Below are 24,565 nucleotides of genomic sequence, written 5' to 3'. Positions count from 1 at the left end.
GAAGAGGTATTTGCTATGTATTGCAGTGATTTGTGATATTGTTTTTGTAATGCTTCAGTTCTCTCTCGTTGGTAATTTTTGTTCATCTACTCTGTCAGGGGTTTTTTCAAAAGCTTTCTACGTTAGCCTAACTTTGCCTTACACTATAGTCAATGGGAGTTTTGTGCGTGCATGTGAGAGAGAGAGAGAAAGAGAGAGAGACTCCTGTATTCTGAATAGAGCTGAGCAAAAATAAAAATTTCTGTCCCATGGAAAATTTTGATATTTCAACATTTCGTTTTCATGCTGAATTGGGTCAAAAATTTTAAATACCAAAATATTTTGAGGAACAAAAAAATCTCAATTTGGAAATGAGAAAACATTTGGATTTGCTATTTTGATCAAAGTTTAATGTTTTAACATTCCTTAATGAAAACATTTTATTGTGGCTTGTTGAACCAAATTGGAAACATTTTGTTTTGAGTCAGTTTGACATTAAACTGTATTTGTTTATGGTGCTGCACTGCCTCATGGGAGTAGTAGTTCAGGTTCCTCTTGCTCCCATTTCCCCCTATCGACTGGGCTCCCTGACTGGATTATTTCTTCCTTGATGCCCCACATGGCTTGGTCAGAGGGGAGACTGCAATACATTATGGGAGTCACATGATGGCGGGTGATTAAGGCACTCATCCAGGAGACCCAATTTAAAGTCCCTGCTCCACTGAATATTATTTATGCACAGTGGAACAGCTTCAACAGGCGAGACTGAGAGAGACCCAGCCCAGAATAGCCTATAGAGTATAGACTGTTAGTTAGGGCACTTACCTTGGAGGGGAAGATCTGAGTTCAAATCCCTACCCCAGAATGAGGATTTTGAACCTGGGTCTCCCACGACCCAAGTAAGTGTCCTTATCACTGAGCCCAGTGATAAGGGGGCCACCACCACCATCTCCTCCTCCTCTGTCCAGTTTGTGAATCTTTCCCCTCTTCCCCCTGCCCGCCCCCCCCAAAAAAATCTGGTTTAAACTATTCAGCAAAGCTGTGTTAAATTCATGAATAGTTTTGAGACAACTCAAAACTGTATTTTGAGTTTTTTGGGACAAATTTTGCCCAGCTCTAGCTTCAGACTTTGAGAGTTTAAGAGAACCACAGGACAGAAAACTGAAGTTCCTCTTCTGGGGGTCAGTGGGGGTGTTAGTTGCTCCCCAGAAGCAGCGCATCAGGCTGAGCAAGCCAATCATTTTTCCTCTCTGTGACCAGTGAACACGCAGTGGAGGATCTCAATCCTGCCACCTCATGAGAGAAGGCTGGTTTTTGTCATCTTTCTGATTCGAAAGGGATATCCCTCCTGGCAACAGAGGGATGACTTTCCAAACGATGGTTTTATCTCCACCCCACTGCCTCTCATTTTCTTTGGCTCTAGAATTCCTTGTGTATTGATTCTGCGATGTTTTTCTATCCCTCTCATACCATGCTCTGTTGGCTTGGACAGCTTCCCCATTACTAATGCTGAGCCTGTGAAAAGCTGTGCGTTGCTGATTTGACACTGTGAAATTTGTTGTATTTAATGCTTTTTTTTTCTGTAAGGGGGTTCGCTGAAAGCTTTTTCTCTCGCTCCCGCTCTTGTTTTTTCCTGTTTCATGGCATTTTCAAGCTAATAGTGAATGTGCTGTTGCAGCAACATGTTCTGGCAGCAGGCGCTTTGATCTCCTTGGCTATAGATGGAAACACCCCGGAAGTAAGGCTTTTAATTCTTTTATTTTTATCTTCATTTGCCATGGTCACAGCTGTTCGAGATTTGCATCCATTACGTTGGGCTAAGTCACTTTGGAAAGCAAATCCTAATGGGATGTTGAGTAGATTAGGGAGATCTGTAAATTGGGCAAATCACATATTTGATTGAAAATGCACTTAAAGAACATCAAACCTCCAGCTCTGGGTCTGTCCACACTAAGAAACTTTGCACCAGAGTTCAAAGATTTAACTTCCATCTTGAACTTCCGTTCTTACAGCACATCTACACTGGGGCAATTACATCAGTGTAGAGGAGACATTTTTAATGTAGAGCAGCCATCGGTGTTTTTAAAGGCTTGATAGTGTTTTAAAGAATCTTAAAATCGAAGGACTGGAAGGGACCTTGAGAGGTCATCTAGTCCAGTCCCCGGCACTCAAGGCAGGACTAAATATTATCTAGACTATCCCTGACAGGCGATTGTTTAACCTGCTCTTAAAAATCTCCAATGTCGGAGATTCCACAACCTCCCTAGGCAATTAGTTCCAGTGCTTAACCACACTGACAGGTAGGAAGATTTTCCTAATGTCCAACCTAAACCTCCCTTTCATAGATTCTAGGACTGGAAGGGACCTCGAGAGGTCATCGAGTCGAGTCCCCTGCCTGCATGGCAGGACCAAATACTGTCTAGACCATCCCTGATAGACATTTATCTAACCTACTCTTAAATATCTCCAGAGATGGAGATTCCACAACCTCCCTTGCTGCAACTTAAGCCCGTTGCTTCTTGTCCTATCCTCAGAGGTTAAGGAGAACAAATTTTCTTCCTCCTCCTTGTAACATCCTTTTATGTACTTGAAAACTGTTATCATGTCCCCTCTCAGGCTTCTCTTCTCCAGACTAAACAAATCCAGTTTTTTCAATCTTCCCTCACAGATCATGTTGTCTAGACCTTTAATCATTTTTGTTGCTCTTCTCTGGACTTTCCCCAATTTATCCACATCTTTCCTGAAATGTGGTGTCCCGAACTGGACACAATACTCCAGTTGAGGCCTAATCAGTGCAGAGTAGAACAGAACTTCTTGTGTCTTGCTTACAACACTCCTGATAATACATCCCAGAATGATGTTTACTTTTTGCAACAGTGTTACACTGCTGACTCATATTTAGCTTGTGATCCACTATGACCAGGGCCACCCAGAGGATTCAGGGGCTTGGGGCAAAGCGGGGGAGCTGCGGCGCTTGTATTCACCAGGTGGTGGTCCGGGTCTTCGGTGGCATTTCGGCGATGGGGGGCCCTTCAGGCGCTCTGCGTCTTCGGCAGCACTGAAGGACCCACCGCTGAAGACCCGGACCGCCGCCGGGCCAGGGCTCGCGGGGCCCCTGTGTCGCCCAGGGCAAATTGCCCTACTTGCCCCCTCCTCTGGGTGGCCCTGACTATGATCCCGAGATCCCTTTCTGCAGTCTTCTTTCCTAAATAGTCATTTCCCATTTTGTTTGTGTGCAACTGATTACTCCTTCTTAAGTGGAGTATTTTGCATTTGTCCTTATTCATTCTATTCACTTCAGACCATTTCTCCAGTTTGTCCAGATCATTTTGAATTTTAATCCGATCCTCCAAAGCACTTGCAACCCTTCCCAGCTTGGTATCATCCATAAACTTTATAAGTGTACTCTCTATGCTATTATCTAAATCATTGATGAAGCTATTAAACAGAACCAGACCCAGAACTGATCCCTGCAGGACCCCACTTGATATGCCCTTTCAGCATACATTAGGTGTGTGTGCGTCTGTTGGTTCCGCACACATGTAGAAGCTGTTACTTTCCCTCCACGTGCCAAGTTCATACATTACGGACCAGATTTTGCAGAGTTGCACCTAGACTCCAATTTTGCAGACTCCTCTGTACTAGTCCCATCATTTAATATCTCTAAGTAATTGCACCCACTAATTACATCATGAAGTTGTCTGCCTACCTAATTTACAGGTAAAGTTTCATATTTAGAAGTCTGAAATTTTGAACCCACAGTGAATCTCATGATAACTTCATCTAAATCTGTGATGATGTTACAAATGGAGTAACATGCATTATTGCTATTGCCGATTTTAATATCCATGTACATAGTTATACTTTGCACAGGTGTCTTGCCTTTCATCTAAGGATCTCAATGTGCTAGAGACAATTAATTAATTACCTACTATGCAGGGATGTTGTGAGGCTCGATTATTATTTCCCTCATTTTATATGTGACAGAGAAATTAAATGACTTGCCCAGGGTCACATACAGAATGTGCAGCAGAGTCAGGAATAGACACCCCATCCCCCCTGCTCCACATGTCTAGACTCTTAGGCATAGTCTACACCTAAAAATTAGACTGACTTAGCTACATCACTCAGGGCTGTGAAATGTGATGCAGTTAGGTTGACCTAAAACCTACTGTAGACACAGCTAGATCAATGGAAGACTTCTGCCACTGACCTAGCTATCACCTCATCCATAGGTGCTGGGGGTGATGCTGCTGCGCCCCCTGGCTTGAAGTGGTTTCCATTATATACACAGCATTTACAGTTTGGTTCAATAGCTCTCAGCACCCCCACTATAAAGATTGTTCCAGCACCCCTGGATGCATCTACACTACACTACAGTGGTACAGCTGCAGCACCATACCTGTGCTGCTGTAGTGTAGACATATTCCCCCTACTCTTTGCTTTCAGCCAGGGTACTGCCTTGGAAAGAATTGGTCACACACTATGTACATAGATACCCTACAAACATGCATTTTAAGGAGAATGTATATAGAATATTGCCTGATAGGGGACACCAAATGTGTTGGTGCCCACAAAGGGAAATGCCTGGCATTTCTGCTGAAAACACACATTCTCCTTGTTGAAAAGTGACACATTCTGGTCCTTATGATCATTGTATGTATAGTTTACTGGTAAGGCAAATATGTGTGAGATCTTATTTGTCTGCAGCAAAAAAAACCTGTCAGCTACTAGGACAAGATTTTAGTGGCAGGCATTCCAAATATACATTGTAATTGAGCAGCAGTACAGCTTACAATATAACGTATAATAGCTGCTATTTTCATATTTTGTAGGAGGGAAAAAAAGTAGCAGTAGCAAAAAAAACCATGGAGGTAGCATGAAAGCATTGAAGTTTCCTCCTTAAACAGAATTGTCTTGTTACTGTGCTCTGAGTTCTGAGAGGGGGTAAAAATCTAGGAGGCTGTTGTCTAATTGTTTTTTTGTTTTGTTTAACATTGAGTGACAACCGAGGTTCAAAACCATTTGTATTTGGATCTGTCAGCCGCCTTTTGTTACATTATGTGAGAGGCGACGAATGCAGCAGCATCTCGGCAAAGCATCCGGCACCCTTTCTGAAAATGTCAGCTGCAGCAAATACAGTTTAGGCGGAAGAGGGCTCACAAAACACAGCAATTTGTGTTTATGGACACCTCCCCTCCCCCTCTTTCTCAACACACCCCGCCCGGCTCTCATTGTGGGAGGGAGATCTTGATTGGCCCTTCAAGTACAGCTTTACTTGTCAATAGAGCTGGGTGGGAAATAATTTCCCTGTCCCGTGAATATTTTCAAGATTTCAAAATATTTCCCATTCTCTATCGGGACAAACCTGAGCCCTTTCGACATTTTTCTCAAAAAATGAGAGAGAGACGCCCACCCCAGATTAGTCAATAGCCCGGCAGTTAGGGCACTCACCTGGGATGTGGGACCAGGGGGTCTGAATCCCTACTCTGTCTGGGAGGAAGGACGTTAACTCAGATCTCCCATTGGCTGCTCTCAGATCTCCCCATGGCTATTATTGGCTCTACTAGGATGTGCATTTCTCAATCTCTCCTGTTGGACAGACCCACTTAGAATTACCCTACAACATGGTAGTTAGGGCACTCACCTGGGATAAAATGAAAAAACGGTTTCATCAAAAAAATCCTGACTAGCTGATCTAAACTCTCCAAATTCCGTCTTAATGACTCCCACCACCTGTGTGAGATGTTATACCCACTTCATAGATGGATAAATAGAAGCACAGAAAACTTAAGAGTTTCCCAAAGTAACACACTAAGGAAATCGCAGAGCTAAGAATAGAACACATGCCCAGTTCCCCTACCACATACCCTCTCTTCTGGGGTTTCATGTTGGATGTATAATTAAGTTTCTTGCAATTTCCAATTTTTAAGAATATTTGCACTTGTACAGTCTCTTTATCCAGGGATCTCCATCAGTGCATACAGTTTAGCAATGTTAATTTTAAGATTGCATTCCTGCTTCAGTGTACATTTGAAATGCTCTTCAGTATTAAAACTGAACGAGTTAGGAGTAGAGCTAGCCAAAAAAAAAAAAAAAATTGGTGACTCGTATATTTGACCAAAAACTAATTGCAGTTTTGGGTTGAATTTGGTGAAAAGCTTTGGCCAAAAAAAAGTGGTGGGGGCAGGGCAAAAATCCCAAAATGTCAGTTTCATTTTGACATTTTTAAAATGGAAAAAAGAGGGGAGAGGGTAAAATACACCAAAAGAAGAAAATGAAACATTTCATTTTGGGTCAAAGAAACAATTTTGTTCAAACCTGAAATGAATTTTGTTTGTGGTGGGAGGGTTGTGGTGTTTTGGTGAGAGAAAAACCGAAATATTGTTGTTTTGAGTTGTCCTGAAATGATTTATTTTATTTTCTAGATTTTTTTGGTTCAGCCACCATACCACCAAAAAAAAAAAAAAAAAATCACTTATTCACCTAGCTCTAGTTGGGAATTGTTTTTACATTTTTTTAAAAAAGGCAAAATCTAAACTGGCAATAAGTAACTCCGAATATCAGGGTTCGCTGTTTGAAGTTAGTGGGTAGCTTCACTATTTTAATTATTCTGTCCATTGTTGGGAACCATGTCCTCAAAGATAGCAGCTTCTGAAAACAAAGCTATGATATAATTTCTAAGAGAGATTTCTGGGAGTAGTAGTTTCCAAGAATTATGTGAAGAGAAGAGCCTTTGCTGGTTTGGGGTACCCACAGATAGGGTATTTTTGAGGATAACCACGGACCCTTGGTAATGGATATCTCCAATAATATGTCCCATCTCTGCATAGGCCACACGTCATTTACCAAATGAAGCTTAAAGGAATAAAAGCCCTGTGTAGTGTCTTGGCAGTGTTAAGTCAACAATGAAAGATTTCTTCTTAAAACACAGCAGATATCAGAAATGGGAAGAGACCGATTATAAGAGAGAGTCTAGAGAGTTGTAGGTTAACCTCTGTGGTTTGAAATTAATGGGATCATTTGTGAAGGAAGAAATTGAAAGTTCAAGGTACTCTGAGGCAGTTGTTCTCAATTAAAAAGACCTGCTGTGGACTGAGTGAAAGTTACTTGTGCCTTATGAGCTAGTCATTCCTGTAGAAACGGCAGGGCTGGATGAACGACATTGGTGATAAGACACCACTCAAGGCAATGCAATGCCTGTCTAAGGATGGTCCTGTAAGAAGTAACAGAAGTAAGAGTTGAGAGATGTGGGTTCAGTTCCAGCTCTGCCATGCAGGGCTGCCCAGAGGATTCAGAGGGCCTGGGGCAAAGCGGGGGCGCTGCAGCGCTTGTACTCACCAGGCGGCAGTCTGGGTCTTTGGCAGCATTTTGGCAGCAGGGGGCCCTTCAGTCGCTCCGCGTCTTTGGCAGCACTGAAGGGCCCCCCAGCCGCCGAAATACCGCCGAAGACCCGGAGCGACTGAAGGGCCCCGCGCCGCCAAAATGCCGCTGAAGACCCGGACCGCCACCGGGCCAGGGCTCCCTGTGGGGCCCGGGGCAAATTGCCCCACTTGCCCCCCCTCCACCCCCTCTCTGGGCGGCCCTGCTGCCATGAACTTTCTGTCTGACATTGAACAAGTCACTTAACCTCTCTGTGCTAGAACCTTGCAACCTGACCCCAACCCAGAGCAACCCGATTACTATAAGAGTTGGGTTCTGATTGGGTTGGATCAGATCAGAAAGCAACCCAACACTCTTGAGTTGGGTAGGCTGTGATCACCTTCTCCTCCCTGCAGGGTCAGCGCAGCAGCATCTGCATGTCCTGCTCCTGTTGGCCACCACCACCTCGCTGCACTGTGCATGTGCAGTGGAGTGAGTGTGCTGACTAGTCACAGCACGTGCAAGGGAGGTGGCAGCAGCCAGCAGGAGTGGGGCGCGCAGCTGCCGCCTCACTGACACCCCCCCCCCCAACAGAAAGTGGCCAGAAACCGATCATGAGCACAGTGCATGGAGAGTGGGAAGCCCCCACCCAGGCTGACCCTCAAGGATGAGGTGACAACAGCCGTGGTGGTGATGCAGATTGGTGGGGATGTGAAAAAGCCTCGAGACTCTCGGTTTGGGGTTGGGTTGTCCTCAACTTGGTTTTGAGTCTGGGTCAAGCTTTAAAATTAGGCTCGAGCAGACCTTTACTCTGTGCCTCAACTTCCCCATCTATGAACTGTGGCTAATAGTTTCCCATCTCACTGTGTCCAGCAAACTTTTCATGTGTGAGTTTAACCAGGTGTCTGGAGCTGAAGGCTTTGTGTGAAATTAGCCACTGCGACAGCAATTTGTAAAGTGTGAATAGAAAAAAAAACACTCCTGACTACAGTGATTCCAAAACCCACCACCAAGGCTGGCACTAATTGACATTCTTGCTGGCTGTGTGTCACGGAGGATCTATCTAGTTTAGGAGTGAAACACGTTAGTAGAGCAGTGCCTCTACCCTGGCTGTGGGTATCCATCACCTCTTGTTGGACACTTCATGTGGTGGGCTTCAGTATCCAGGACTGTCAGTGCAGGAGTCTTAAATCTAATGGAGATAAAACATTCCAGTTTAAAGGAGTGACAAATTACCCTCCTATTCCAGAACAGGTGCCGCCAGATGCACTAGGGGCTGCAAAGTAGGGCAAACTGAGGCTGGGGACCTTGTGAATTAACTCCCTCCCTAAGCCCACCAGAAACCATCCATAAAGGCAGAAAAATTAAGTCAATTGAAAAAGTCTCTACAAAGGCCTCGGGGCCTGATGTGTTGGAATACTCTGTTCTCACTGAAATAGGAGAGTTTGTAAATTTACCTTTTTTTTAAAATTGCTTCCTTTTAAAAAAAATCCTTCACTGGTGATTCTTTCCCACCCATGTGCCTAGAGGGATATTTCATATATCATTGTCCTTCCCGCTCCCAGGTGGCCTGGTTTCTTTTAATTTTATTTAATTGATTATAACTAATTGACTCTCGCTTTGGGGACTGGAGGCTTCGGAGCCTGCTGGGTTTTTTTTTTTTTTTCTTTTATTGTTTTTGCAAAGTTATTTCTCAGGACATGAATTTAAAAGTTGCTCTTAACAATTAGAGGAACGGTATTAACTTCCCCCCACGTTAATGAACGGAAGAGCAGCTCTTCTGGCAACTGGCAAGGTGGCCCCACTTGACTCTGTTATTTTGAGAGGTCAGCAAAGGAGCTGCCTGGGGAAATTAGCTTTTTCACTGCAAGTGCACAATACGACTGGCTGGATAACGGATAGTGGTGGGGATCCATTCAGAAAGAATGGACATCATGCTGCAAAGGTAACTGCCTGTCCTGGCAGCAATGAGAGGAGGCAGCGTGCTTCATTGGTTAGTACTATCGACTCCTAGTCCTAAATTCTAATCCTGGTTCAGTCACAAATTCACTTTGTGGTAGGGTGCTCAGAGGGCCAGGCGGCCTAGCAGTTAGCTCACCAGATGTCCAGCCCTTACTTCCCTGACCAGGTGATAGTGATCCCTGGTTCCTGATCTTAGACCGAGAAACTTCTGGCCTCCCATGGCATCTGGGCCTGAGCCCTTAAGAGCATATGGTAGGGGGACCTGAGACCCTCCCTCTCTACCAGGCCCCACCCCTGTGTGAAGCAATACCTGCAGGGCCCTCCTAGCAGAGTCTAAGTCCACTGCCCTGCATTTCCTACTGATATCCCTTCAGTTTGGAATGTTGCTCCTACAGCCCAAACTCTCTGTAGGGGCTCACCTGGAATAGCGCCCCCTTCTGGACTTTGTGTTGTCCTGTCACAGTCCCAGGTCCCTCTGGGCAAGGCAGATGTAAGGTTGGAGGGGGGCCTAGCCCCACAATATCCTTACAGTCAAAGAGTACAGGTCACTCACTGCTGGGCGCTCCCTAGTCTCCTCAGCTGTCTCGGATGCAGTGCTGCTCCCCGATAATTGTCCTGGCCTTCGGACTTGTAGTGAAGCTCCACTCATACCAAGAGGCAGTGCTACCTCTGCCAAGCAACCCTAAATTGAGCCAGGTTCTCTCCTTTTCTTCCCCCTCCAGTCCTGGCACTGGCTGCAGGTACTGCTGGGGTGGTCTAGGCTAGCTGGGCCCATAGGCTCTCCTTAACCCTTCTTCTGCTGGTGTGAAGTTTTTCTGCACCATCACAGCAGGTCATTTAGGGCCTCATTCAGTCAGTAGACTCCACTGAAGTCAACGGGATTCAGAGCTGGCTCTACGCAACTCCTCTGTGTCTTAAGCTTGTTGACACTTAAGATAGGCCAAGAAAGATTTTTAAGGCTTGCCTTGGAGCAAGTTTCCCAAGATGCTTTGCAGATTAGATAAAGATGTCTAATGCAGAGTGGAATGTTACTGGCAGTAACCCTTAACCTAGTTTGAAAGCTGTTTTCAGATCTATATATATTTTATAATGTACTAGCTTCAGGGTGTATAACAGATGAAATTATCCCCCCAGAAGGCATAAACACTGACTAACCACCAGGTGTGGAGTTGCGGTGGTACAGGGAATCTTGGCAATAACCCAAGACAAGAAGTGTGTGCCAAAAAGAGGAAATAGATTAGGACCAGAATGATGCACAATAAGGGTAACGAGTATAATTGCCCCTAAATCACAGGGGAAGTAAGACCATGGGCAGGCTGAATGCAGACTGTCAGAAACTACAGGGAAGATCGTCTACAGCTGTTGGTAACTGTGTGTCCCTCTGTGTATGTGCTGTCTTTACTTATTGTGTGGTTTATAATGTCAATCAAAGCTGACTTAACCAAGGTTCATTATTATCAAATGAATTTGAATGCAAACTAGGTTACCAACTAAATATATAATCAAATCGAGAACTCTCATCAGTCATTGGCTATTGATTGGTTATTCATTATTGACAAATTGTTAATGATCAATGATCAATAACTTTATCCTCACTGCTTATTTTATTAAAATAAAGTGTGTTTCTACCATTTGTTAACTAATACTTATTAGCTATCCTGTTCTAAAATCCTAGTGGAGGCAAGGTCCTGTAATTTTTTTTCAATGGATTCCTGGTCTGTGACCAGGGCTCCTGAGTGCTATGATAATATAAATAATAGTAATGCTTCTACTATAGGTTAAAAGCATGTGCAGTCAACCACTGGCACACGGCACATTGCTAACTTCATCCAGCTACCTCTTGGTAAAAGCTACAGGTGTCTGGTCTCCACTAGGGTTTTGCAGCATGAGAGCTATTGCATGTTCATTATCTCACTGTCAAAAGAAAAGCACCTTTTTGGCAATGAAGACAAAACTTTCCCCATTTTTGCCATCAGCCTAATGATACTTAGTTTCTTATGTAAAATGCCTTGAGATCCTTGAAAGCAGAGGGTTATAGAAGTGAAGTGCTTTTATAAATAATTATCATTATTGCTGAGACACCTGGCTAAGCTGTACAAACCAAATTGCTACTTAATTAGGCTTCACAATATAGCAATTTCCTACCTTGGTTCGTTCTTTGGGAGCAATGCCTCCCTTGAGTGGGTGAGGTGGGGAAAGACGGTGGCCTTTATATGTATCCCAGGAAAAATAATTATTTAGTGGTGGGGAATGAATCATTGCATATGGTTTCCATATGGTATTTGATCAGAAGCTGCTCATTTCTGACTTCTGTTTCGGGGTGGCTAAGGGAAGGAGGACTGCGGACAATTCCTCACTTCTGAACAAGGTCTTGATCAAATTACCTGTGCAAGTAGTTATTCTAGATCAGGGGTCAGCAACGTTTGGCACGCAGCTCGCCAGGGTAAGCACCCTAGCGGGCCGGGCCAGTTTATTTACCTGCTGATGCGGCAGGTTCGGCCGATCGCGGCCCCCACTCGTTGCGGTTCGCCATCCTGGTTCAATGGGGGCGGTGAGAAGCGGCGCGGGCTGAGGGATGTGCTGGCCACGGCTTCCCGCCGCCCCCATTGGCCCAGGACGGCAAACCACGGCCAGTGGGGGCCGCGATCGGCCGAACCTGCTGCGTCAGCAGGTAAATAAACTGGCCCGGCCCGCTAGGGTGCTTACCCTGGCGAGCTGCGTGCCGAACGTTGCCGACCCCTGTTCTAGATGGTCTTTTTATGGTAAAAAAAAAAAAAAGGCATTTTCTTTATGGCATGATGCTATTTTCATTAATCTGTTTGGTTTTTTTACGCCCTTCTCTGTGCTCCTTGGCGGGCACTGCACTTGTTTCCCTGTTATCCTTTGTGAATTAAGAGTAAAATATGCAGGCTTCCTGCCATGCCTTGTAAGCTGGTAAGTTGTTGGGCTTTTGTTTTCTGTTTTGTTTTGTTTTTTGAAGATGTGCTTTACCCAATAGCGCCATCTGCTGGACGTCATGTCATTCCATTGCTTTGAGTTGCGCTGTTGAACTGTACCATGCTTGAGGGGAAGCATGGCTACAGAGAAGTGAGAGCTTGCAAATCTCTGCCAAGGGGGCAAATTCACTTTTCATTTAGCAAATGCAAAAGCCGCCTGCTCGCTCTGTTTGTTAGCTTTCGCAGGCACAGCCTCTTGTTGGTTTGCTCACATATCTCCTCTTTAGCAGCAGCACTGGAGAAAAATCTTCAGAGCTCCCTGTGTTTTCTTGTTCGGTGGACTTTGAGTCTCTTTCTCTCTCTCTCTCTGAACTCTCTCCCCAGCCACTTTGTTCCCACCACCGGCTTTTTTTCTAGCACATCTCTTTTTTCAGTTGGTCTTGGCTGTCACTTGCACTCCACCTCCATTCTAGCTCTCCCCCACACACCTTGACCTGAGAGCAAGTCTCTCTGGGAACTGGAAGCCCAGCCCACCTCAGGAGATTACAGCATCTGAAAGAAAAAGTTTCCCTCATGTTTTCAGCCTCTTCAAGCCCAACATGAAACACAATGAATGACCTGAGATTTCAGGAAAGATTGTTGGTGGGGAAATACTGGTTCTGTACAAACTCCATGTGAGCTACTTCCCACAGCACTCCTCAGAAGTCGAATGCATGCTAGCATGGTTGTCTGCAATGAAACAAATACCTCTTATATCAATAACTGTCTCTATACATACGCCACCCCAAAACATAGACAGAAATACAGTGAAGCCTTTAAAAATGAACAATTGACAAATTAACAAGCTTGGGAAGAGAATAAACTCCTAGTGCACCTGTATATAAATCAAATGGAAAATTACCTGGGGAAACCACGCTGTGTGCATTTCTATGTACCAAATCAAAACTCGATTAAAACACACATCTCTTGAACTAGTCTCTGTTTGCAGATTAGGTCTTGTTAAACTTATTGCTCCAAAAGTCTTTTCCGTTATCTATTGCTGTTCCAATCTGAAAAAGAGACAGTAAATGATTTCCATTGATTTCCTCGAAGTTCTTTGTGTCTGAACATTTTATCAGCAGAAGCAGATCCTGTAACGTAAAATGATACAGCCGTTCTCTAATCCTTTCCTTTATGGGCTTTTGTTCTGGGTCTAGCACATTTTCATAACAAGCTGATTTTTTTTTCTAACCTTCCTTTCTCCATGCACAAACCCTCTGGTATTCTGTGGGAGTTAAATTAGTGACTTAAAGAAATAATTAACACACAAAATAGTACTTGTATTGACTCTCGCATTTTTCCCCCACTTAGGAATTCCAGAGTCTTGGGACACAGGTAAAAAGAAGTTAGTCATGACAACACAGTCACTTGGTTGGCTTTTTGGACAAAAAACGTACAAGGATCTGTCAGGTACATCATGCTGAAAGCCAGCTCTAAAATGAAGGTTAGTAATGCCCCAGGGTTAAAAAAACAAAAAGCCAACAAGAAACATAGATTCATAGGAATTAGAGGTGGAAAAATCCTCTTAATCTTGCCATTCAGAATTCATTGTAATTCTCAGAGGGAGGACACATTGGATACCAGACTGGTACCAAACTTGATCTTAGCCCAAGATACATGGGTATTGAGTCGATGTGCACAGCAAACACAGAAGCTTGACCTCACGCATGATGATGATTTTGCTTCAAGTGTCCGTATCATAAAAATAGCCTCAAAATGGATAAGTGGGCGGGCAATCTCTATACAAAGGTCCAAAGTGTGAATGGGCCGGGTGCCTGAATGCTTAAATAAGTTCTCTTTAGACCCTGTTCAGTGGTGTTCAGCTTGAGAGGAGGAGGAGGAGATGTCCACGCGTGGAGCTGGGGATGGAATTCCCTGCTTGAGGAGATGTATTTGAGCTAGGTCTCGGTGAGCTAGTGAGCTAAAAAGGAAACGTAGCTGAGCAGTGCGAGCTGGAGCACAGGCAAGCCACCTCCAGCGTGTGCCCATCCCAGACACTATATATCTACATAGAGCGGTTAGCCCGTCCCGCAGCTTGTGCTGCTGCAGCTTATTCTATCTTTAGTGTGTTAGCTCAGTAAGAGCTAGCGCGGGTATGTCTCCTCAGGCTGGGAATCGCACCCTCAGCACGAGGTGTAGACATATCCAGAGGAGCATTCTCCTGTCTCTGGTGGGAGTAATCTCATATCTAGAGTCTGCTAACCTCTCCTGGCCAGGGATAGCATGGAGAAAGATTGTCAGCCCCAATACCATGCCAATAAAACCTTTCTGAACCCCACATCCTTGTGTATTCTCTTCGTCTACGCACACAGAAAGCTGCTCAGTTCAGATGCTGTGTGTTGGTCGGACGTTTGCAGAGCCAAAGCCAAATTTGATTGGAAACTCTTCGGAGCAGGGACTGGGTCTTCATGTGTATCGCTACATGATCTAACGCAATAGAGCTTCATTGCTATTTAGGGCCTTTGGGCACTAGCATATCTAAATATGAGATACGGCTGATAATGGGCCTGAACTGAGGATAATGAGTGTAGTCCAATTTCTAGGTCTGTGCATCCAGTGATTTTCAGCAGCACTCACCCTGCTCAGTTCTATTTTAGTGGTGATTATGCTGTAGAGTATCAGATTCACAGATGAGCTCCGATCATATGGAGCTCATTTAAAAAGCGCTCTCTGAAATATGTTCCAAATAGGGTTTGAAATAATCCCGCTTTCCTTCCTTTTCCTGTCCCTGCTGTGAATCCCTCTGCAGAACATCTGAACTAGGCGACTTCCGGTGTCTGTCCATTTTTCTAGAGCATCTCTTCACAAACTAATACTTCAGTCCAATGGTTCTGGTACACTGGTGTCCTGGAGCTTAGCACTGAAAATATTAGTCACTAGGGCTTGCTTTGGGCCCTGTGCATTGTAAATGAAGCCATCTATTCAAAGGGGAGCTAGATGCTAAGATTTACCCTCCAGGATCCACATCAACCCCTGACAGACAGTAAGAACTATTTATGCCCTTAGTAAAACATTCCTTGCAGATGAACGACAGTTATAGTAACTGGTCTCGGGGTCTATTTTAAGCTGCATAATGTACTCAATATCCTTTGATTATAGCAGAGATTCCAGCTGTATTTGAAGAATGCTCCCAGTGTATAAATGTGCTACAAGTGTTGCAAATGTATTATTTACACCAGAGACTGTTTTTTCTATTGCTCCTAACAGTTCATCCCCGTCCCTGAATTCCAGCCTGATGAATGACGGTGGCTCCATCTAGTGGCTGTGTGCAGGCACCAGCCGCCTCCAGCTCTGTCAGAAGCTCTGCGGCTTTGCAGAAGCGTTCCCAGTAAATTAAAAACGGGGATTGCGAGCTGCTGCTATTGTGACTTGTGAATATTTAATATTTCATAATTTCGTAAATCTCCTTCAAGAAATAGAAATTGAAAGGTAACTTATGGTTCCAAGGGAGCACAGAAATTTGCTACATTTTGACAAGTACTTAGCAGCCCCTTGTAAGATCCACCTTATACTTGATTTTGCCTATGTGAATATATTGGAGATCAGTCAAAGTCACAATATTTGGACCTGCAGGCTGAACACATCCAATCCTGGGGATGCTCAGATCCAGAGATTTTGATTTGCTTCACTAGAGAGATGACTCCTCACTACCATAATATTGAGACCTCTTATATGTGCCAGACAGAAGAGTATGAAATCCAAATCCTGGATTCCAAACCTCCAAGAGATGGGGGATATCTGGAGCTGGGTTTTTGGTTTGGTCCCATCTCAAATGTGTTTGAGAGAGAGAAATAATATTTGCAGTCCCTTTATTCAGTCTTTTATTTCTTTGTTACTAGGGAGAAAAGAACTGGGGAAAGTATGAAATTGCCTGAAAACTGAAGACTTGTGTGGACAGGATTGGAGCTTAGTACTGCCTGGACTGGAAGTCCAAGGAAATGAAGTTTCAACATCAAGTGGTTGTACTTTTATTGACAAGAATGTAATCTTGAAACAGAATGGCTGAGGCCCAGAGGGGATGGGGGGAATGGAAGGCTAAAGGAGATTGATAATGGGCTACAAACCATGCATCTCTGGTTCCAGTCCAATTTAGTTGTTCAAATCAAGCCCAGGTTAAGAATGACCAAGATCTGTTGCTATCTGACATCCATTCAATGAGTGGATGACCTATATGAACCTGGTGGTTCTTAATCAGGACACTCCTAGTGCTGATTGTACCAGTGCTGGCAGTCTCCGAAGAGAAACCCAGAGCAGAATGAACACGGAGACTGAACTATATCCTTAGAGCAGGGGTAGGCAACCTATTGCTCACGTGCCAAAGGTGGTACGCGAGCTGATTTTCAGTGGCACTCACACTGCCCGGGTCCTGGCCACCGGTCCGGGGGGGCTCTGCATTTTAATTTAATTTAAATGAACTTTCTTAAACATTTTAAAAACCTGATTTACTTTACATACAATAATAGTTTCATTATATTTTATAGATTTATAGAAAGAGACCTTCTAAAAACGTTAAAATGTATTACTGGCATGCGAAACCTTAAATTGGAGTGAATAAATGAAGACTTGGCACACTAATTCTGAAAGGTTGCTGACCCCTGCCTTAGAGGGTCCATCTAGGTTAGGGCATGTTAAGGTGTGGCAATATGGTGGAAGCTTGCCATGCCACCATACCTGTTCTGTGGACTAACAGGGGGTTCATTCTCTAGGGTTGTCAATTCAGAACCTTTCATGAGCACTACATTCACATAAAAATTGTCCCCCATTGTTTGGTAGAGCATTGGACAGTTACAAACATCAACACATCTCTGTAGGTCTCTTAATGGCACTGCATATATGGTATCTCTCAGGTTTGAGGAGTTTTCCACCAGGGGTTGCTCAATTGTCTCTCACTGTAGAACTACGTGTATCTCTGTCCCTTGCAAACCTGGAGTTATCAATTATAAACTGACCTCAGAACTTCTGAATGGAGAACTGGAGGCTAAGATGTTGCTTTTGATAAATAAATGTAATCGTCATCCCACATGCACCCTATTTCAAATCTTTGGCTCCCTACCATAGTGCTGGGTGCTATGGGATGGGCATTTCAGGAGTCCCGGTTTGCATGTGATGGGTATTATATGTGGACAGGCCACAATGGTTCAATTACAAATAGTGCTGCCCTCTGGATTTCTCAACAACCGAGGACAAATGAGACAACCAATGTTTTGTGCAGCCAATCCCCCTGCAGTGGTCTCCTGACTTAGTGCACGCTTGCCCTTTGGGGAAAATGATTACACTGAATTGCCTGCATGCGTCTGCATTTCCTGCTGCCCTTTGATAGCAATGGAGGGCAGCCGGATATTGGGGATCTTTCCATCCATCCACAAGAAATGACAATCCTGGGCATCCTTTGTCATCCTTTTAAAAGTCAAGGCTGTGTCCATAATTCATTCCCCTGTGCCAGGTTAGAGGCAGACATCGGGTCAGTGGGCACTTTATGTATTGTATCATATGACTTGCAATAGCTGCGGACACAATTGGACGTGTGAAGTTCTTAGCAGGTAATGTTATCCCTTTTATTCTTTTCCCCCACTGAAGTGAATTTAGTGCTGGAGAAAGATGTCAGGCTTCCAGCCCTGTCTTTAACCACCAAGCAGGCATGGGAGGGAGGGAATGGGAGGATCCAAATTATTTTGTTTTCCTTTCAAATCTAAGTCTCTTGCAAGACTTCTTGCCCCAGGGAGATACTGTGAAAGGTTATTAGGCGAACCTTCTTTGCAATGGATTGCACATGAATAATTCAAGCCCCTTCATTAGCATGGATCCACATCACCTCAGTTGACACTCACCAAAGGTTACTCTTTCCATCCTTGTTCAGTTGAACTTGTCCCCAGCCACCTCCCTTTGCCGTCACCCACACCCCCCTCCCTTTTTAAATGGGCACCGGTTTTATAGAGACATTGCCTGGCTGTGCCAACTTCTTTTCCAGCTTGACCCCTCAGGACCCCTCTCATAATTCCAAAGTTCAGAATTCAGAAAGTCCCACCTCTCCCGCAGCTGTAATAGGGGGACATAGCACATTTCGTGTGTTATAGCTGTGACTCCCTGTGTACCTCCTGAGCAGACTGGCAGGTTAACTCACCATCCTGGGGTGACAGGAAGGTGTCTCTGGCAATGGCTGATGCCCACTTTCCTACTTCGTCTTCTCTTGCGCACTGATCTGTAATAATACTTTGCAGCTCTGTGGTGCCTTCAAGCCTAAGGAAATAAGGACTTCATCCTGGAATCATGTCTATGAGGAATTTCCCGGCTAGGGGGACATGAGGCCTAAGGAGGCTGAGTAATGGGCCAGGTTACAGAGTAAGTTTCCACCAGAATCTGGGTGTAGAATCCAGATTTCTCAGCTCCCAGGCCTCTGCTTCCCCTTGTCCTTCCTCACAGTGCTTTTCCAGGACTGATTCCGTACCCTGTGGTGTACTGAAAACAGTGTTAAAATGATAAACTATCACTTTAACTTCTCAGATGATTTCCTGTTCCCACTTGCACGCTACAGGGCTCTGTAGAGAAGCATGAAATCTAGGTCTTTCAGCAGTCAGTCTGCAAAAATCCAGCCTACAGCAAGATGGGTTGAGTTGTACCTCTCTGCTTTGTCTCTCTCTGGTTTTGGTTCTTGCATGTTAAGGTTTTGGATTTTAAGAAATAAAGAAGAGTTACACTCAACCTTCCTGAAAGAGTGTTGTATGTTTTTAATCTACCTTCTCTGTGTGTTTTCGGTGAACATAACATACCCCTTGAGTTGCGTTGTCAAATTTAAAAGGGCAAGGAGGTGGGGAAACAAAATACAGTGTTTGTGGCAGGTCCTAGGTTGACAAACCTGGAAGAGAAAGTCCTGTATTTATCCACAGAGCTGTTAGAGCATTGTCAATGGCAGTGGAAGATTCCTTACCCTGCCTGTCAATTTGTCAACTCTAGGGATTGCCACCTAAAACTCAGAGCTTGTCTGTGATCAGTAGACAATTTTTGTACACCCATCAGTCCACAGCTTGCAAGAGCACAGCTTCAAGAGAGGAGTCCTTAGTCTATGCCCATTCAACTGAGAATCCTGAGATGCTCCCATCTCCCTTCCCTCTATACCTCTTGTTAATGTATCTTCTTAGAGCTTCAGGCTGAGACTCCAAAAGCAATCTAAAGGATCTGGGTGCCCTGTTCCCATTAATTAAGTAACTCTGAAAATCTCTGCCTAGAGGTTGTCCAGGATAGCCTGTGAGACATTCCCTAATGACCTGAAACTCCGTGATCTAAATTAGAAACAAGATTTGTTTAGGAAAGACAGAGATCAGATTAGAACAAAAACGCTCTGCATAATAAATCTAGTTTTTCTGTTTCTACAGATGGATGCCCTGTCCCAGCTTGTGCTGTTCTTCCTTGCCCACTTTAGCAGAGAGTACATCAGAGCTGCAGTCTTCCCTTTCAAGTGTCTTGAGTCCTCTCCTTACTTTCCTCTTCCTCACTCAGAGACCTATTGTACTTTTCCTGCTTTATTTGATGTGCCTAGCTTTTTATCATATCAGATGCCCCTCAACAATGTGGTGGCCCTCCTGCCTTTTCTATTGTCTCTATCCCAAATCCATTCATTCAGGGCTTTGGATAAATAATTTCCATCCTGTTCTCTTCTGACAACTGTGAAGTGTATCGTGCTCTATTTGTTTCTCTATCCATCGTCTCACCTTTCCCACCTCAGATTTTCCTGCCCCCATTCCAAGAGCTGTCTGCCCTTTGCGTGTCCTTAGCATCATGCCTTTGAATATTAACTGACCTGACTGGAGGCTTTAGCCTGAAGCAAACTCAATCTGATTGTAAAGATAAAGGGTTTATATGACTCTGAACATACTGACTAAAAAATTTTAGAAGAGTTAATCTGTCATGGCGTGTTCATTCTTCACACCCCTTCGGCGCTGGATTGGGAGTCAGCATTCCTGGCTTTGTGTGACTTCAGTTTCCCTGCTGGGATTCCAGTAAGAAGCAAAGTAGTGGTGAGTTAATCTGGTGGATGTCACTAGGTTCATTTCACACAAACAACTGAACAGCTTTAGACAGGGCCAGCCTTAGCTCGCTAGGTTGGATATTAAGTGGCAAATTAAGTGACCCCTTCTACATTCCATTAACAATGTCCCTGGGCCAGAAAGTCTTCCCCAGAAAAGCTGAATGATGATATCTGTGAAGGTCTCCCAGATTTGAGTTTTAGTTTAGATAAACACTGGCATAAACAAAATGACCCTGAATTGTGGCCAAGCCTTCTTTTTAAATTTTCTTTCTGCATTTGGAGAGGAGTTTATAAAGGAGAAAGACCCCAAAAAGAGACGCAGCTACTTTTAAGAAAAGTCTCCGTGTCCCCTTTCTAGTAAAGAAGGATGTAATGTCACTGTAGCATGATGTACTGGGGCTAAAGGCAACAGGAATGCTGTCCTGTTTGTAAGGCGGCTCTGAGAGCAGGCAATGAAAAAGAAGGGGAGATGGCAGATGCTGTTGGAGAATAGCGCACGTTAATTGCATCTGGAGCTCAATGGGGAGAAACACGTGGTTGAATTTGATTTCCTGGGTAAAGAATCCATCTGATAGTACATCAGTGTCTGTGGAAAAGAAGGTAAAAGCAAAGGTAAATCAGCTATAAATATTGAGGAGGCAGCTTGGTCTGGGGGAAAGGGCACAGGACTGGGAGTCAGGACATCTGGGTTCCTGGCTGTGCCTCTGCCTCTGATGTGTTAGGTGATCCTGGACCAGTTGTTTCTGGGCCTCTGGTTCCCATTCATCTGGCTTGTCTATTTATATTGTAAGTTTTTGGGGGCAGGGTCTGTGGGCTCATCTGTGCGAGCAAACTGTGTCCGTTTAAAGTGGTATTTTAAGCTGACTTAGTCCAACCTGTGACGAAGGTACAGGCATGCTTATTATGGTTTAAAAACAACTTACTTGCACTTGGTTTGAGTAGATTAGGAATCAGTTTAAGGGAAATCAGAATAAGCCACTATTAAAAAGAAATCCGTCTATATTGCACTTTCTTCAGTTGGACTCAATTGGTTTGGAATCACACCTTAAGTTAAACTGGTGCAACAGTCCCTGTGCAGGCTGGGCTTGCCTCACTATGTGTGTGTGTACAGCACCTTGCACATTGGGGCCCTGATCTCAGCTGGAGACACAGTAATACATTAAATAATAATTTGCCCAGAAGGGCAAATGGTTCAACAGGCACCTCTTTTGCCTTGGGATGCTGGGGCTATGCAGAGCTATTTGACTCTGCCATTTGTCAATGACCTAATAAAAAACAGTCAGTGATTTTGCAAAGGGTAAAAAGATAAAGCTTGGCTATTTTGTGCTGAGCAATAACCCATTGTTGACAAGTGCCGTATTTACTAATGCAAACCCCAGGACTCAAAGTCCATCTTCAGGATGTGCTGACGGATGATATTCTGTTCTGTTTTAATAAGGTGTTTACAAATCTCCAGCCACTTGTGGAGAACAAGCAAGAGGGAGATGATCTATTTGACAGGCTGAACATTGGTACGGGTCTCACGCAGACCCATCGTGGTGCTGATGATTAATGCTCACATAGTGAATTTGGCAGATCTTATCCAAGCAGTCTACTGCCAGGTGGTGAGAGGAGGCAGGAAAGAGACTCTTCAATTGCTGCTTTATCTTGTCACCAGGCTTGATGGAAGGCAGAACGGGGGGGGGAGTAACATCCATGCATGATTTGGTGGGGGTAGACAGAGGCAGGTTCTAGTCTCATGTCCCTTTCCCCATTGATGCCAAATTCAGGATAGGTCTTCAGTAAAGATCAGTTCAAGAAAAATGTTTTTCTCCAATGAAGGAAATGAGCATCCGTGGCCTCATTCTAACCCTCAACAAATTACCTTTGTTCTTCCAATTAATTTAGCCTTTGCTTAATGTGCAGCAAATGTATAATAAGCTCCAGAAAGAGACAGAAATGTTATTTCAGAAAGCTGTTTGAAATACCCCAAAGAGATGTTCCTGCAGGTTTTACCCAGTGTTCCCTCATCTATGGTCCCACTTTAATTATCACTGAGCCTCCTTGTTTAATGCTGTTTTATGGAGCACTTCTTTCCTCTCTCCTGCTATTAGAAAGCCACTGGTGTGGAAAAACCATGCAAAGTGTCACTGGGAGATTCGTGGCTGAAGGAGTTCATCTCAAAACACTTCAAAACCTAAGGAGAGGTTTGGATTCTTAAAGACTAAAACCCCCAAACACCAGAACACCGATAAATAAATAAAGCTCCACAGAAAAATGCTAAAACTGCCAAACTTGAAGTGGGATTGCAGTGAAGTGTGAAGTATCACCTCTCTCAAACCCACTATGTATTTCCTGGTGAGTGGCACTAAGGTTATGTCTACACCGCTATGGAAGCCGAGGCTTAGACACAGGCTTGGGCCCAGACTGCAACCCCCTTCCATCTACACACACATATCTCAGATTTGGGCTTGGACCTTGGTTCCTAGGACTCTGCGGGGCTGGCGGGTCCAAGCCCAGGTCAAGTTCTGACCCAGGTTTCAAGCCCTGACCCAGGTTTCAAGCTTTATTGTTTTGCAGTGTAGATGCAGCCCCCTGACTCAAATTCTGGGAGTCCCAAATGTATCCCACAATCCCTTGGGCCAACTTCCTTTGTCCTCCCTATTCCAAGAATCTTCATTCAACTCCGGTGAAAACAGAAGCAACCCCCTTGGCATACAGCAGCAGCTCAGTGAGTCAGCAGTCATGGCTGTTCTCAAATTGAGGGGAGCAGGTCAAACAAAAAGAGAGGTTCATTCTCCTTTCCTCAGAGCAGAACAAGGCAAAGGGCAGTCCATGGTTGCCCCATCTTCAGTCTCCCTCCTTTACCTCTCCTCTGAGCACTAAGTCCCAAGCACCCACCAAGCCTGCCACCTGAACTATGGGTGGGAAAGCAGGAACTTGCTGGGATGGAGGCAGAGAACCTGCTGGCCACTGACAGATGCAATGAAACAGTGGAGTGAGGAAGGTCCTGCCCCATGAGCTGTCACAGCCCCTGGATACCAGTAATTTCAGCCAATTGTATTTTACGAGTGGGACTCCGGACGCTTATTTTCTGCCTGCTGACTGGTGGTTGGTCCCTTTGCTGCTATCCTCAGCTTTCCCTCCTTGCCCCAGCCCAATAATAAGAACAAAGCATGTCACTAGCACTGTGTGCCAATCCATCATCTCCATCAGACACTTGTCTCTGATAGCCTTTCCCCTCACCCTCTGTCTAGCTGGCATCTTCTAGACAGTAAGTTCTTTGGGCCATGTCTGTACAGCACCTAGCACAAGGGGTGCTTTGGCTACTGCTGTAATATAAGTGATAATGAATAGAGCAGCCCAGCAGTCCAGGTTCCAGATGAGTCATTGCATTCCAGGTCCTGTATCCATCATGGGGAGAGACAGTGAGAGCAACTGCAATGTTTTGAACAGTCTTGGTGCAGCTCGCAGGCTCCTGGAAAGTTGCCAGTATAGCTCTCAGAAGAGTTTGGGCTCTGCTGATTTACTTAGTAGAGGATGAAAAATGTTATGGTATTAGAGTTATTCCGGAAAATACAGGAGAAGGTTCCTGCCGTCTTATCGTCTTGCTGAGTTTCTGCTAACTGATGATTTGGGGAACCCACTTGACTAAGTAGAGGAGGTGGAGTGGAGGTGGATCCTGAAAGCTAATTTATGGCATTTTGATTGCAGACCCCATTGTCTAATAAGTACCTTCAGGCTCTGATGGAAGGTCTGACAGCCCAGACTTTTCGATTATACAACACTTTGATTACCCTGCAATGGTAGCTGAAGGTGCTCGTGGATCGTAGGTTCAGAAAGGGGTGTGTGTTCCCGTCAGAGTGTCTGGTGAGGTGACCCTGGATCGCCACTTTGCCTCCACTTCTGTACCAAGATGAACTAAGAAACAGAATATCAGATGTTATCCAATTATTTAAAGATAATCACAGCCCATACGTTAAGGGTCTGATTCTATAGTCCTGCTTTTCAGTCCGAGTTCTGGCTCCTCAGTCAGGATCTAGCCAGGCCAAGTGGTGGGCAGCTAGAATGATAGAAAGGAACTGAAAATGATAGGATCAGGCTATTCATGTCAATGTATTTAATAGAGTATATCTAGCTACATAGGGCCTGATTCTCCTCCAACTTACCCGGGGTTTCCACTGATATGTTGCTCCTTTTTTTGCACTAGTGTAAGTGAGATGGGAATATGGCTTGTACTGTGTAGTGAGACGGTCACGCATCAGACTTTCACTTTTGAATGCCA

General features: G+C 44.5%; 1 pseudogene; it reads left to right on the top strand.

Moving 5' to 3' along the window:
* The first annotated feature begins 7,968 nt into the window (after positions 1-7,968).
* Positions 7,969-24,090, top strand: LOC128848962 (DNA topoisomerase 1-like; annotated as a pseudogene).
* The last annotated feature ends 475 nt before the right edge of the window (positions 24,091-24,565 follow it).

This window comes from Malaclemys terrapin, chromosome 14 (genome assembly GCF_027887155.1).
Source record: "Malaclemys terrapin pileata isolate rMalTer1 chromosome 14, rMalTer1.hap1, whole genome shotgun sequence".
NCBI classification, from domain to species: Eukaryota; Metazoa; Chordata; order Testudines; family Emydidae; genus Malaclemys; species Malaclemys terrapin.
Note: the sequence above shows the minus strand (reverse complement) of the source record. Positions and strands in the feature narration are given on the sequence as shown.